Here is a 12154-nt window from a genome sequence, read left to right as displayed (position 1 = left end):
GTAATAGAGACCGCTCACTGCTGCTCTCTTTCTCCTTGTGCAGGGTGACTGGTCTCGTCTCCGCCTCCTCCTGTAATAGAGACCGCTCACTGCTGCTCTCTTTCTCCTTGTGCAGGGTGACTGGTCTCGTCTCCGCCTCCTCCTGTAATAGAGACCGCTCACTGCTGCTCTCTTTCTCCTTGTGCAGGGTGACTGGTCTCGTCTCCGCCTCCTCCTGTAATAGAGACCGCTCACTGCTGCTCTCTTTCTCCTTGTGCAGGGTGACTGGTCTCGTCTCCGCCTCCTCCTGTAATAGAGACCGCTCACTGCTGCTCTCTTTCTCCTTGTGCAGGGTGACTGGTCTCGTCTCCGCCTCCTCCTGTAATAGAGACCGCTCACTGCTGCTCTCTTTCTCCTTGTGCAGGGTGACTGGTCTCGTCTCCGCCTCCTCCTGTAATAGAGACCGCTCACTGCTGCTCTCTTTCTCCTTGTGCAGGGTGACTGGTCTCGTCTCCGCCTCCTCCTGTAATAGAGACCGCTCACTGCTGCTCTCTTTCTCCTTGTGCAGGGTGACTGGGCGCGTCTCCGCCCCCTTGAGAGAGAGAGAGAGAGAGAGAGAGAGAGAGAGAGAGTGTTCTGACTTCTATCTGATATTTAAGCTGAACTAGTGGATCAGCAAAGGGTGACTGGTCTTGCCTCCTCCCCCTCCTGTAATAGAGACCGCTCACTGCTGCTCTATTTCTCCTTGTGTAGGGTGACTGGTCTCGTCTCCGCCTCCTCCTGTAATAGAGACCGCTCACTGCTGCTCTCTTTCTCCTTGTGCAGGGTGACTGGTCTTGTCTCCGCCTCCTCCTGTAATAGAGACCGCTCACTGCTGCTCTCTTTCTCCTTGTGCAGGGTGACTGGTCTCGTCTCCGCCCCCTCCTGTAATAAAGACCGCCCACTGCTGCTGTATAGGGGGTCTGACCCTTCTCTACTCTAAAAATGAGAAAAAAAAGACGTTTTGGCTTTATATATCGCGTGCGCTTCAGCTCGCAGTTATCGGCGGCGGCGGTCTTTGTACGCAGCGCCCTCCTGCGCCGCCAGGTAAACGTTTGCTGTTTTTTGGAACGGTCTAATTACGGCTGTTTTGGAAAGACCGGCGTCACCGCTGAGACGCCGCGTACCGCACGCCGCGTGGGAATAAAAGAAAGGGGCTCATTTATTCTCGCTGAAGAACGGCCGTCTCTGCCCCACTTCATCCCAACTCTTCATTATCCTCCCCGGCACGGCGTGATGTAACCCAACCCCGGCTATTGCGTTACCGCTTCCCTTTCCGAGAGCGGCTCCCTAGGTGCACTAATTGCTAATTGGCGCGCGTTTGCTCTCTGCGGGACCCCACTCTCCCCCCTCCGCTCGCTGGTTTTCTGTATCGCGAAATGACAAAAGCTCATTAAGGTTAAACAGTTCTTTCGCACCGGCTCATCGCCATCGACCGCAATTTGTGGTTTATACACGTGAATGGAGGCGGTAGACCCTCTACAATAAGGATGGGGGAGGGGTTGGCAGGGGCTGGAAGGGCTCAGCAGGGGATTGGCCACCCACTGGTGTGCACTTAATAGGGACCTGTCACTGCCGATCAGGGGCGGCCAAGCTCTGGCTCTCCAGCTGTTGTGAAACTAAAAATCCCATGATGCATTGCAAGAGTCTGACATCCACGGGCAAGGGATGAGTTTCAGGAACAACAACGCTTCCTGCCCTCGGGGCAACGAGCGGGCAAGCTCAGCTCTTCGGCTGTTGTGGAACTACAAATCCCATGAGACATCGCAAGACTCTGACAGCCACAGGTATGGCTCCCAGAGGCATGATGGGGCTTGTAGTTTTACCAGTGGGACCGCTGACGTTGCCCACCCCCCTTGCTATGGAGGAGCAGTGTTGTCACTCTAGGTTGATCGCTTTTTAATTGGACTACTGCTTACCTACCCTCAATTGTTTCGATTTGAGAGCACTTCCAGGTTCAGTGCTATCACATATCACTGACTGTACTCAATTTCGTTAAGACTGCAGAGGAGACAGTCCTAAGAGACCCCCGATGCCTCGCTAAAGAGGACCTGTCACTCCGTATATGCTATCACATAAGGGCTTGTCTGCGCCCCCCATCCCCTTGTGATGGCAATAAAGTTACAGTGAACCTGGAAGCGCTCTCTCTCCTGACAATCACATATCAGAGTTCAGCCGGATTGAGTATGGTCTGTACTGGATTTTGTTAGGGGGAGTGCAGAGGAGACAGTAGGGGCCCAAGGGACCCCGATGCCTCTATAAAGAGGACCTGTCACTCCTTATATGCTATCACATAAGAGCTTGCCCGCCCAATGTGATGACAATAAACTGAAAAGAAAACCAAAGTGTTTAAAAATACAAATATATTAAAATAAAACGTAAAGCCCCCCCCGGCCCCCCCCCGACGTACACGCACCTAGGTACACCAGCGCGAGCGTGCGTTGAACTACGGCTTTTATATATTGTTGCATTATAATGCAACATTAAAAAAAAAAATTGTCAACTGGTTAACATTTCATTTTGCACCAATTTTCAAAATGAAAAACGGTTCCGGCGGCGAAGGGGTTAAAGCAAGGTGCCGCGGCTCCTGTTATGGCCTCCCCTGTAATGTAAAGCCGCCGTCACCCCTCCCCCCCCTCGTCGGTGACACAGCGGCACTGTCCTCGTTTGAACTGTCGGCGTGCTATATACCCTCCGGCTGTTTCATATTGTATCCATAGAGAGAGATGATTTGCCTCGTCTCGCAATGTGCAAATGGTTCTGCCGCTCAGCGGGCCTGCAGGAAGCTCGGGCCGGCCTACACAGCAAGAATTTCAAATTAATTCTATTAAATATTGATTATGGCAGACTGGAGGGGGATGGGCGGGGGGGTAGAGGAGTCTGCGTGCCGCGCACTACCCCGGGCGGAGGGGCCGGAATGCTGCAAATCTGAACCGTTCAGGAAAAATGTCCAGTCTGGAAATGCAACAGACATCCCAACCTGCAAATACACATTTCAGGGAGGTGGCTTCACTGGCTATAGAGGACTACAAATCCCATCAATCCATGATTATACATCAATGGAGCATGGCAACCAGCAATCATGGATTGATGGGATTTGTAGTCCTCTATAGCCGGCTGCCATTCTCTATTGCTGTATAATCATTGATGTTTGGGTCTTACCAGGACTGCATGTGATTGTCGGGCTCTCCGGGGCTCTGTGGGTGGGTGCCGGGCCCTCCAGGGCTCTGTGGGTGGGTGCCGGGCCCTCCAGGGCTCTGTGGGTGGGTGCCGGGCTCTGTGGGTGGGTGCCGGGCTCTTAGGGCTCTGTGGGTGGGTGCCGGGCCCTCCAGGGCTCTGTGGGTGGGTGCCGGGCCCTCCAGGGCTCTGTGGGTGGGTGCCGGGCCCTCCAGGGCTCTGTAGGTTGGTGCCGGGCTCTGTGGGTGGGTGCCGGGCTCTCCAGGGCTGTACGTTCGGTGTGATTGCCGGTCTCGGGAAGGAGCAGGAGGTGATGTGCGGCAGGTAGGGTTGCTACCTGTCTGATTCACCCGGACAGTTCGGGTTTTGAATGCTGTGTCCGGGTTTCATGGCAGCTGAGACCCGGACACAAGAGGTCAGGCAGACAGGGGCAACCAAAATGAAGATAGGGGCTACTGGCCCCCCACTGAAAATAGTCTCAAGTGGGATATCTACATATGAATAAGCCGCAACTTCTTCTCCCCAAAAAAATGTTTGGGCGTCGCAAGGGTGTTCGAGTTTCGCTTGAAGGAAAGGTGGTAACCCTAGCGGCAGGGCCGGCACAGTCAAAGACAGCTGTGTGAGGACCCAGATAGATAGAAGACTGAAGGGGAGGACGGAGGCCAGATAGAAGACTGAAGGGAAGGACGGAGGTCAGATAGAAGACTGAAGGGAAGGACGGAGGTCAGATAGAAGACTGAAGGGAAGGACGGAGGTCAGATAGAAGACTGAAGGGAAGGACGGAGGTCAGATAGAAGACTGAAGGGAAGGACGGAGGTCAGATAGAAGACTGAAGGGAAGGACGGAGGTCAGATAGAAGACTGAAGGGAAGGACGGAGGTCAGATAGAAGACTGAAGGGAAGGACGGAGGTCAGATAGAAGACTGAAGGGAAGGACGGAGGTCAGATAGAAGACTGAAGGGAAGGACGGAGGTCAGATAGAAGACTGAAGGGAAGGACGGAGGTCAGATAGAAGACTGAAGGGAAGGACAGAGGTCAGATAGAAGACTGAAGGGAAGGACGGAGGTCAGATAGAAGACTGAAGGGAAGGACGGAGGTCAGATAGAAGACTGAAGGGAAGGACGGAGGTCAGATAGAAGACTGAAGGGAAGGACGGAGGTCAGATAGAAGACTGAAGGGAAGGACGGAGGTCAGATAGAAGACTGAAGGGAAGGACGGAGGTCAGATAGAAGACTGAAGGGAAGGACGGAGGTCAGATAGAAGACTGAAGGGAAGGACGGAGGTCAGATAGAAGACTGAAGGGAAGGACGGAGGTCAGATAGAAGACTGAAGGGAAGGACGGAGGTCAGATAGAAGACTGAAGGGAAGGACGGAGGTCAGATAGAAGACTGAAGGGAAGGACGGAGGTCAGATAGAAGACTGAAGGGAAGGACGGAGGTCAGATAGAAGACTGAAGGGAAGGACGGAGGTCAGATAGAAGACTGAAGGGAAGGACGGAGGTCAGATAGAAGACTGAAGGGAAGGACGGAGGTCAGATAGAAGACTGAAGGGAAGGACGGAGGTCAGATAGAAGACTGAAGGGAAGGACGGAGGTCAGATAGAAGACTGAAGGGAAGGACGGAGGTCAGATAGAAGACTGAAGGGAAGGACGGAGGTCAGATAGAAGACTGAAGGGAAGGACGGAGGTCAGATAGAAGACTGAAGGGAAGGACGGAGGTCAGATAGAAGACTGAAGGGAAGGACGGAGGTCAGATAGAAGACTGAAGGGAAGGACGGAGGTCAGATAGAAGACTGAAGGGAAGGACGGAGGTCAGATAGAAGACTGAAGGGAAGGACGGAGGTCAGATAGAAGACTGAAGGGAAGGACGGAGGTCAGATAGAAGACTGAAGGGAAGGACGGAGGTCAGATAGAAGACTGAAGGGAAGGACGGAGGTCAGATAGAAGACTGAAGGGAAGGACGGAGGTCAGATAGAAGACTGAAGGGAAGGACGGAGGTCAGATAGAAGACTGAAGGGAAGGACGGAGGTCAGATAGAAGACTGAAGGGAAGGACGGAGGTCAGATAGAAGACTGAAGGGAAGGACGGAGGTCAGATAGAAGACTGAAGGGAAGGACGGAGGTCAGATAGAAGACTGAAGGGAAGGACGGAGGTCAGATAGAAGACTGAAGGGAAGGACGGAGGTCAGATAGAAGACTGAAGGGAAGGACGGAGGTCAGATAGAAGACTGAAGGGAAGGACGGAGGTCAGATAGAAGACTGAAGGGAAGGACGGAGGTCAGATAGAAGACTGAAGGGAAGGACGGAGGTCAGATAGAAGACTGAAGGGAAGGACGGAGGTCAGATAGAAGACTGAAGGGAAGGACGGAGGTCAGATAGAAGACTGAAGGGAAGGACGGAGGTCAGATAGAAGACTGAAGGGAAGGACGGAGGTCAGATAGAAGACTGAAGGGAAGGACGGAGGTCAGATAGAAGACTGAAGGGAAGGACAGAGGTCAGATAGAAGACTGAAGGGAAGGACGGAGGTCAGATAGAAGACTGAAGGGAAGGACGGAGGTCAGATAGAAGACTGAAGGGAAGGACGGAGGTCAGATAGAAGACTGAAGGGAAGGACGGAGGTCAGATAGAAGACTGAAGGGAAGGACGGAGGTCAGATAGAAGACTGAAGGGAAGGACGGAGGTCAGATAGAAGACTGAAGGGAAGGACGGAGGTCAGATAGAAGACTGAAGGGAAGGACGGAGGTCAGATAGAAGACTGAAGGGAAGGACGGAGGTCAGATAGAAGACTGAAGGGAAGGACGGAGGTCAGATAGAAGACTGAAGGGAAGGACGGAGGTCAGATAGAAGACTGAAGGGAAGGACGGAGGTCAGATAGAAGACTGAAGGGAAGGACGGAGGTCAGATAGAAGACTGAAGGGAAGGACGGAGGTCAGATAGAAGACTGAAGGGAAGGACGGAGGTCAGATAGAAGACTGAAGGGAAGGACGGAGGTCAGATAGAAGACTGAAGGGAAGGACGGAGGTCAGATAGAAGACTGAAGGGAAGGACGGAGGTCAGATAGAAGACTGAAGGGAAGGACGGAGGTCAGATAGAAGACTGAAGGGAAGGACGGAGGTCAGATAGAAGACTGAAGGGAAGGACGGAGGTCAGATATAAGACTGAAGGGAAGGACGGAGGTCAGATAGAAGACTGAAGGGAAGGACGGAGGTCAGATAGAAGACTGAAGGGAAGGACGGAGGTCAGATAGAAGACTGAAGGGAAGGACGGAGGTCAGATAGAAGACTGAAGGGAAGGACGGAGGTCAGATAGAAGACTGAAGGGAAGGACGGAGGTCAGATAGAAGACTGAAGGGAAGGACGGAGGTCAGATAGAAGACTGAAGGGAAGGACGGAGGTCAGATAGAAGACTGAAGGGAAGGACGGAGGTCAGATAGAAGACTGAAGGGAAGGACGGAGGTCAGATAGAAGACTGAAGGGAAGGACGGAGGTCAGATAGAAGACTGAAGGGAAGGACGGAGGTCAGATAGAAGACTGAAGGGAAGGACGGAGGTCAGATAGAAGACTGAAGGGAAGGACGGAGGTCAGATAGAAGACTGAAGGGAAGGACGGAGGTCAGATAGAAGACTGAAGGGAAGGACGGAGGTCAGATAGAAGACTGAAGGGAAGGACGGAGGTCAGATAGAAGACTGAAGGGAAGGACGGAGGTCAGATAGAAGACTGAAGGGAAGGACGGAGGTCAGATAGAAGACTGAAGGGAAGGACGGAGGTCAGATAGAAGACTGAAGGGAAGGACGGAGGTCAGATAGAAGACTGAAGGGAAGGACGGAGGTCAGATAGAAGACTGAAGGGAAGGACGGAGGTCAGATAGAAGACTGAAGGGAAGGACGGAGGTCAGATAGAAGACTGAAGGGAAGGACGGAGGTCAGATAGAAGACTGAAGGGAAGGACGGAGGTCAGATAGAAGACTGAAGGGAAGGACGGAGGTCAGATAGAAGACTGAAGGGAAGGACGGAGGTCAGATAGAAGACTGAAGGGAAGGACGGAGGTCAGATAGAAGACTGAAGGGAAGGACGGAGGTCAGATAGAAGACTGAAGGGAAGGACGGAGGTCAGATAGAAGACTGAAGGGAAGGACGGAGGTCAGATAGAAGACTGAAGGGAAGGACGGAGGTCAGATAGAAGACTGAAGGGAAGGACGGAGGTCAGATAGAAGACTGAAGGGAAGGACGGAGGTCAGATAGAAGACTGAAGGGAAGGACGGAGGTCAGATAGAAGACTGAAGGGAAGGACGGAGGTCAGATAGAAGACTGAAGGGAAGGACGGAGGTCAGATAGAAGACTGAAGGGAAGGACGGAGGTCAGATAGAAGACTGAAGGGAAGGACGGAGGTCAGATAGAAGACTGAAGGGAAGGACGGAGGTCAGATAGAAGACTGAAGGGAAGGACGGAGGTCAGATAGAAGGTGCACCCGCAGCGCGGAGGTCAGATAGAAGACTGAAGGGAAGGACGGAGGTCAGATAGGAGACTGAAGGGGAGGACGGAGGTCAGATAGAAGACTGAAGGGAAGGACGGAGGTCAGATTTATTGTATAAAAAAAAAAAATCAATGGCACTTAAAATAGCCCTGAAGGATATCCTGATCATGTGACACTTCTTCCTGGCCTGCGTCTGCCAGACCGCGCTTTTTCTGGCCCGGTTGTGTGTTTCAGAATCACCGCCACGCCGCGCTGTCACAACACCGCCCCGCCTGGATGCAGCCATTTGGCACCCGCCGCGCTCCGTGTTATGTAATACGCTGGCACGGCCCGGGGCCGCGATCTGACGGCATCCTCGCAATCTGCTTCAAGTGGTTCAGCCGTTCCGCAAGATATAAAAAAATCAAACACTCGAAGATCTCCAGCCAGACAAATAATTATTATGAAACTATCATTACTCTGAGTAAACAGGCCGGGCGCTGCGCTCGGAGGAACAGCTGGAGATCATGGCACGGCTCCGGGAGAGCGGCGTGGAACGTGTTCCCGTGTTGTCAGATTTCCCCGCCTCTTAACCCTTCGTGATCAGCGGCCTTTTGTTGTTAGAAATGATGTAACAAAGCGAAATGCCTTTGTATTGAAAATCGTCTTCCCGTTTCTGTAGCCGGGTCTGATCTCCTGCCAAAAAAATACAGATTTCCCTTCCTCCTTCCTCTCCACCTTCCCCCGAGGGGGAAATAATTGTTTTAGATTATTAAAGATTGTCGCCAGAACGTTTAATTCCAATAACAATCTTCCTGCAGAGGAGACGTTCATTTCAAGTGATATTAAAGTCACAAATGATGGTGACATCACTTGCAATGGACGCTGCTCCTCGATGATTACAAATGTCAGCTTCCTGCAGAATCTGCTGGTCCCCTGAGCACTGGTCCTGATATCCTGTGTTAGGTTGGCTCCTTTCCCTTGCAGGGTCCGATGAAGCCACCCTTGTGTGTGCTAGTAAGATGTGTGTTTCCACAAACAAACAGACATGGCAAGGCTTCCTGCTCCCCCTCCTCCTTCCTCCCTGCTCCCCCTCCTCCTTCCTCCCTGCTCCCCCTCCTCCTTCCTCCCTGCTCCCCCTCCTCCCTGCTCTCCTTCCTCCCTGCTCCCCTTCCTCTTTCCCTTCTGCTCCCCTTCCTCCCTGCTCCCCCTCCTCCTTCCTCCCCCTCCTCCTTCCTCCCTGCTCTCTTTCCTCCTGCTCTCTTTCCTCCTGCTCTCTTTCCTCCCTGCTCTCTTTCCTCCCTGCTCTCTTTCCTCCCTGCTCTCCTTCCTCCCTGCTCCCCTTCCACCTTCCTCCCCCTCCCCTTTCCTCCCTGCTCCCCTTCCTCCCTGCTCTTGACCCCTTCCCCCACTCTCTATCTGAGATATTAAAACAAATTCTAAGTGACACTTTTGAAATGACAATGGATGCCGATTCTTGATGTTGAAAAGTTTTAGTTTCTTGCAGATTTAGCTGGTCCTCTGAGCACTGGTCCTGATACCCTGTGTTAGGTTGGCTCCTTTCCCTTGCATGGTCCCATGGAGCAACCCTTGTGTGTGCTAGTAAGCTGTGTGTGTCTCCACAAACACAGGCACAGCAAGGCTCCCTGCTCCCCCTCCTCCTTCCTCCCTGCTCCGACTTCTCCTTCTTCCCTGCTCCTTCCTCCCTCTCCCCCTCTTTCTTCCTCCCTGCTCCCCCTCCTCTTTCCTCCCTGCTCCCCTTCCTCTTTCCCTTCTGCTCCCCTTCCTCCTTCCTCTCTGCTCCCCCTCCTTTCCTGCTCCCCCACCACCTACCTTTCTGATCCCCTGCCTTCTTCCTTCCTCCCTGCTCCCCCTCCTTCTTCCTCCCTGCTCCCCCTCCTTCTTCCTCCCTGCTCTAGATGTATCTGCTGGAGTCTGCTCTGTCCCTTGTGATCTTGTACTGGGCAGGAAGTTTAGGAAAGCTGAGCTAAGAGAGTTGGAGCTGTTTGGAAACATAACTGTAAGTTTTAGGGCTGATCTGAGCTCTGAAGGTGCAGGAATTGGGGCTGATCTGAGGGGTGAAGGTGCAGGAATTGGGGGGATCTGAGGGGTGAAGGTGCAGGAATTGGGGGGATCTGAGGGGTGAAGGTGCAGGAATTGGGGGGATCTGAGGGGTGAAGGTGCAGGAATTGGGGGGATCTGAGGGGTGAAGGTGCAGGAATTGGGGGGATCTGAGGGGTGAAGGTGCAGGAATTGGGGGGATCTGAGGGGTGAAGGTGCAGGAATTGGGGGGATCTGAGGGGTGAAGGTGCAGGAATTGGGGGGATCTGAGGGGTGAAGGTGCAGGAATTGGGGGGATCTGAGGGGTGAAGGTGCAGGAATTGGGGGGATCTGAGGGGTGAAGGTGCAGGAATTGGGGGGATCTGAGGGGTGAAGGTGCAGGAATTGGGGGGATCTGAGGGGTGAAGGTGCAGGAATTGGGGGGATCTGAGGGGTGAAGGTGCAGGAATTGGGGGGATCTGAGGGGTGAAGGTGCAGGAATTGGGGGGATCTGAGGGGTGAAGGTGCAGGAATTGGGGGGATCTGAGGGGTGAAGGTGCAGGAATTGGGGGGATCTGAGGGGTGAAGGTGCAGGAATTGGGGGGATCTGAGGGGTGAAGGTGCAGGAATTGGGGGGATCTGAGGGGTGAAGGTGCAGGAATTGGGGGGATCTGAGGGGTGAAGGTGCAGGAATTGGGGGGATCTGAGGGGTGAAGGTGCAGGAATTGGGGGGATCTGAGGGGTGAAGGTGCAGGAATTGGGGGGATCTGAGGGGTGAAGGTGCAGGAATTGGGGGGATCTGAGGGGTGAAGGTGCAGGAATTGGGGGGATCTGAGGGGTGAAGGTGCAGGAATTGGGGGGATCTGAGGGGTGAAGGTGCAGGAATTGGGGGGATCTGAGGGGTGAAGGTGCAGGAATTGGGGGGATCTGAGGGGTGAAGGTGCAGGAATTGGGGGGATCTGAGGGGTGAAGGTGCAGGAATTGGGGGGATCTGAGGGGTGAAGGTGCAGGAATTGGGGGGATCTGAGGGGTGAAGGTGCAGGAATTGGGGGGATCTGAGGGGTGAAGGTGCAGGAATTGGGGGGATCTGAGGGGTGAAGGTGCAGGAATTGGGGGGATCTGAGGGGTGAAGGTGCAGGAATTGGGGGGATCTGAGGGGTGAAGGTGCAGGAATTGGGGGGATCTGAGGGGTGAAGGTGCAGGAATTGGGGGGATCTGAGGGGTGAAGGTGCAGGAATTGGGGGGATCTGAGGGGTGAAGGTGCAGGAATTGGGGGGATCTGAGGGGTGAAGGTGCAGGAATTGGGGGGATCTGAGGGGTGAAGGTGCAGGAATTGGGGGGATCTGAGGGGTGAAGGTGCAGGAATTGGGGGGATCTGAGGGGTGAAGGTGCAGGAATTGGGGGGATCTGAGGGGTGAAGGTGCAGGAATTGGGGGGATCTGAGGGGTGAAGGTGCAGGAATTGGGGGGATCTGAGGGGTGAAGGTGCAGGAATTGGGGGGATCTGAGGGGTGAAGGTGCAGGAATTGGGGGGATCTGAGGGGTGAAGGTGCAGGAATTGGGGGGATCTGAGGGGTGAAGGTGCAGGAATTGGGGGGATCTGAGGGGTGAAGGTGCAGGAATTGGGGGGATCTGAGGGGTGAAGGTGCAGGAATTGGGGGGATCTGAGGGGTGAAGGTGCAGGAATTGGGGGGATCTGAGGGGTGAAGGTGCAGGAATTGGGGGGATCTGAGGGGTGAAGGTGCAGGAATTGGGGGGATCTGAGGGGTGAAGGTGCAGGAATTGGGGGGATCTGAGGGGTGAAGGTGCAGGAATTGGGGGGATCTGAGGGGGGAAGGTGCAGGAATTGGGGTGATCTGAGGGGTGAAGGTGCAGGAATTGGGGCTGATGCTGCTACTGTTCCCCGGAATGCCGGTGGCCCGATGATGGTAAATTGACATTTCCTGTGGAGACGTTTGACGATCTCGGGATAAACAATTCATTTTTATTTTCCTCGGAGAGTTGTCACCGTTCTTCCAGGAAAACCTTTGATGACTTCGGCTCCCCACAGGTTGTTTTTTCTCAGAGAGGATGCATTAGACTCGTGGGGCCGGACTAATGCATTCGGCGCACATCTCCGCGCTGCATTGTCAGAGCTTTTACAAGGGAGATGGAAAGAGAATGGCGTGTAATGACATTTACTATTTAATCCTACAAGTGCATCCCTTGTTAATTAACAGGCAGGGGCACAGCTTTGACCAATTGCCTTATACCCCTTACAGAGGACGTGAAGGTTGTAGCTGGGGCCCCAGGACATCCACCTAGCCCCGGGCTCCTGCCTAGGTTGCCTTGTAGATTGTTCAGCTCTGTGTGCAGGCCGAGAGATCTCATTGCTTAGCATTACTTACTACCCTTCAATCTACCTGACCTCCCAGCTCCAGAGTGTACATAGCACGAGCAGTACAAGACGCTCCACTTACACAGCTGAGAACCAC

The 12154-nt window shown here is 53.7% G+C and overlaps 1 protein-coding gene across 1 annotated transcript in view; it reads left to right on the top strand.

Moving 5' to 3' along the window:
* The window catches only part of NCOA1 (nuclear receptor coactivator 1), a 170117-nt gene that overhangs the window by 77382 nt on the left and 80581 nt on the right, over positions 1-12154 (top strand). The gene's annotated exons all lie outside the window — the stretch shown is intronic.

Source organism: Nanorana parkeri, unplaced genomic scaffold, assembly GCF_000935625.1.
Source record: "Nanorana parkeri isolate BGI_ZX_2015 unplaced genomic scaffold, ASM93562v1 scaffold980, whole genome shotgun sequence".
In the NCBI taxonomy this organism is placed as follows: domain Eukaryota; kingdom Metazoa; phylum Chordata; class Amphibia; order Anura; family Dicroglossidae; genus Nanorana; species Nanorana parkeri.
Note: the sequence above shows the minus strand (reverse complement) of the source record. Positions and strands in the feature narration are given on the sequence as shown.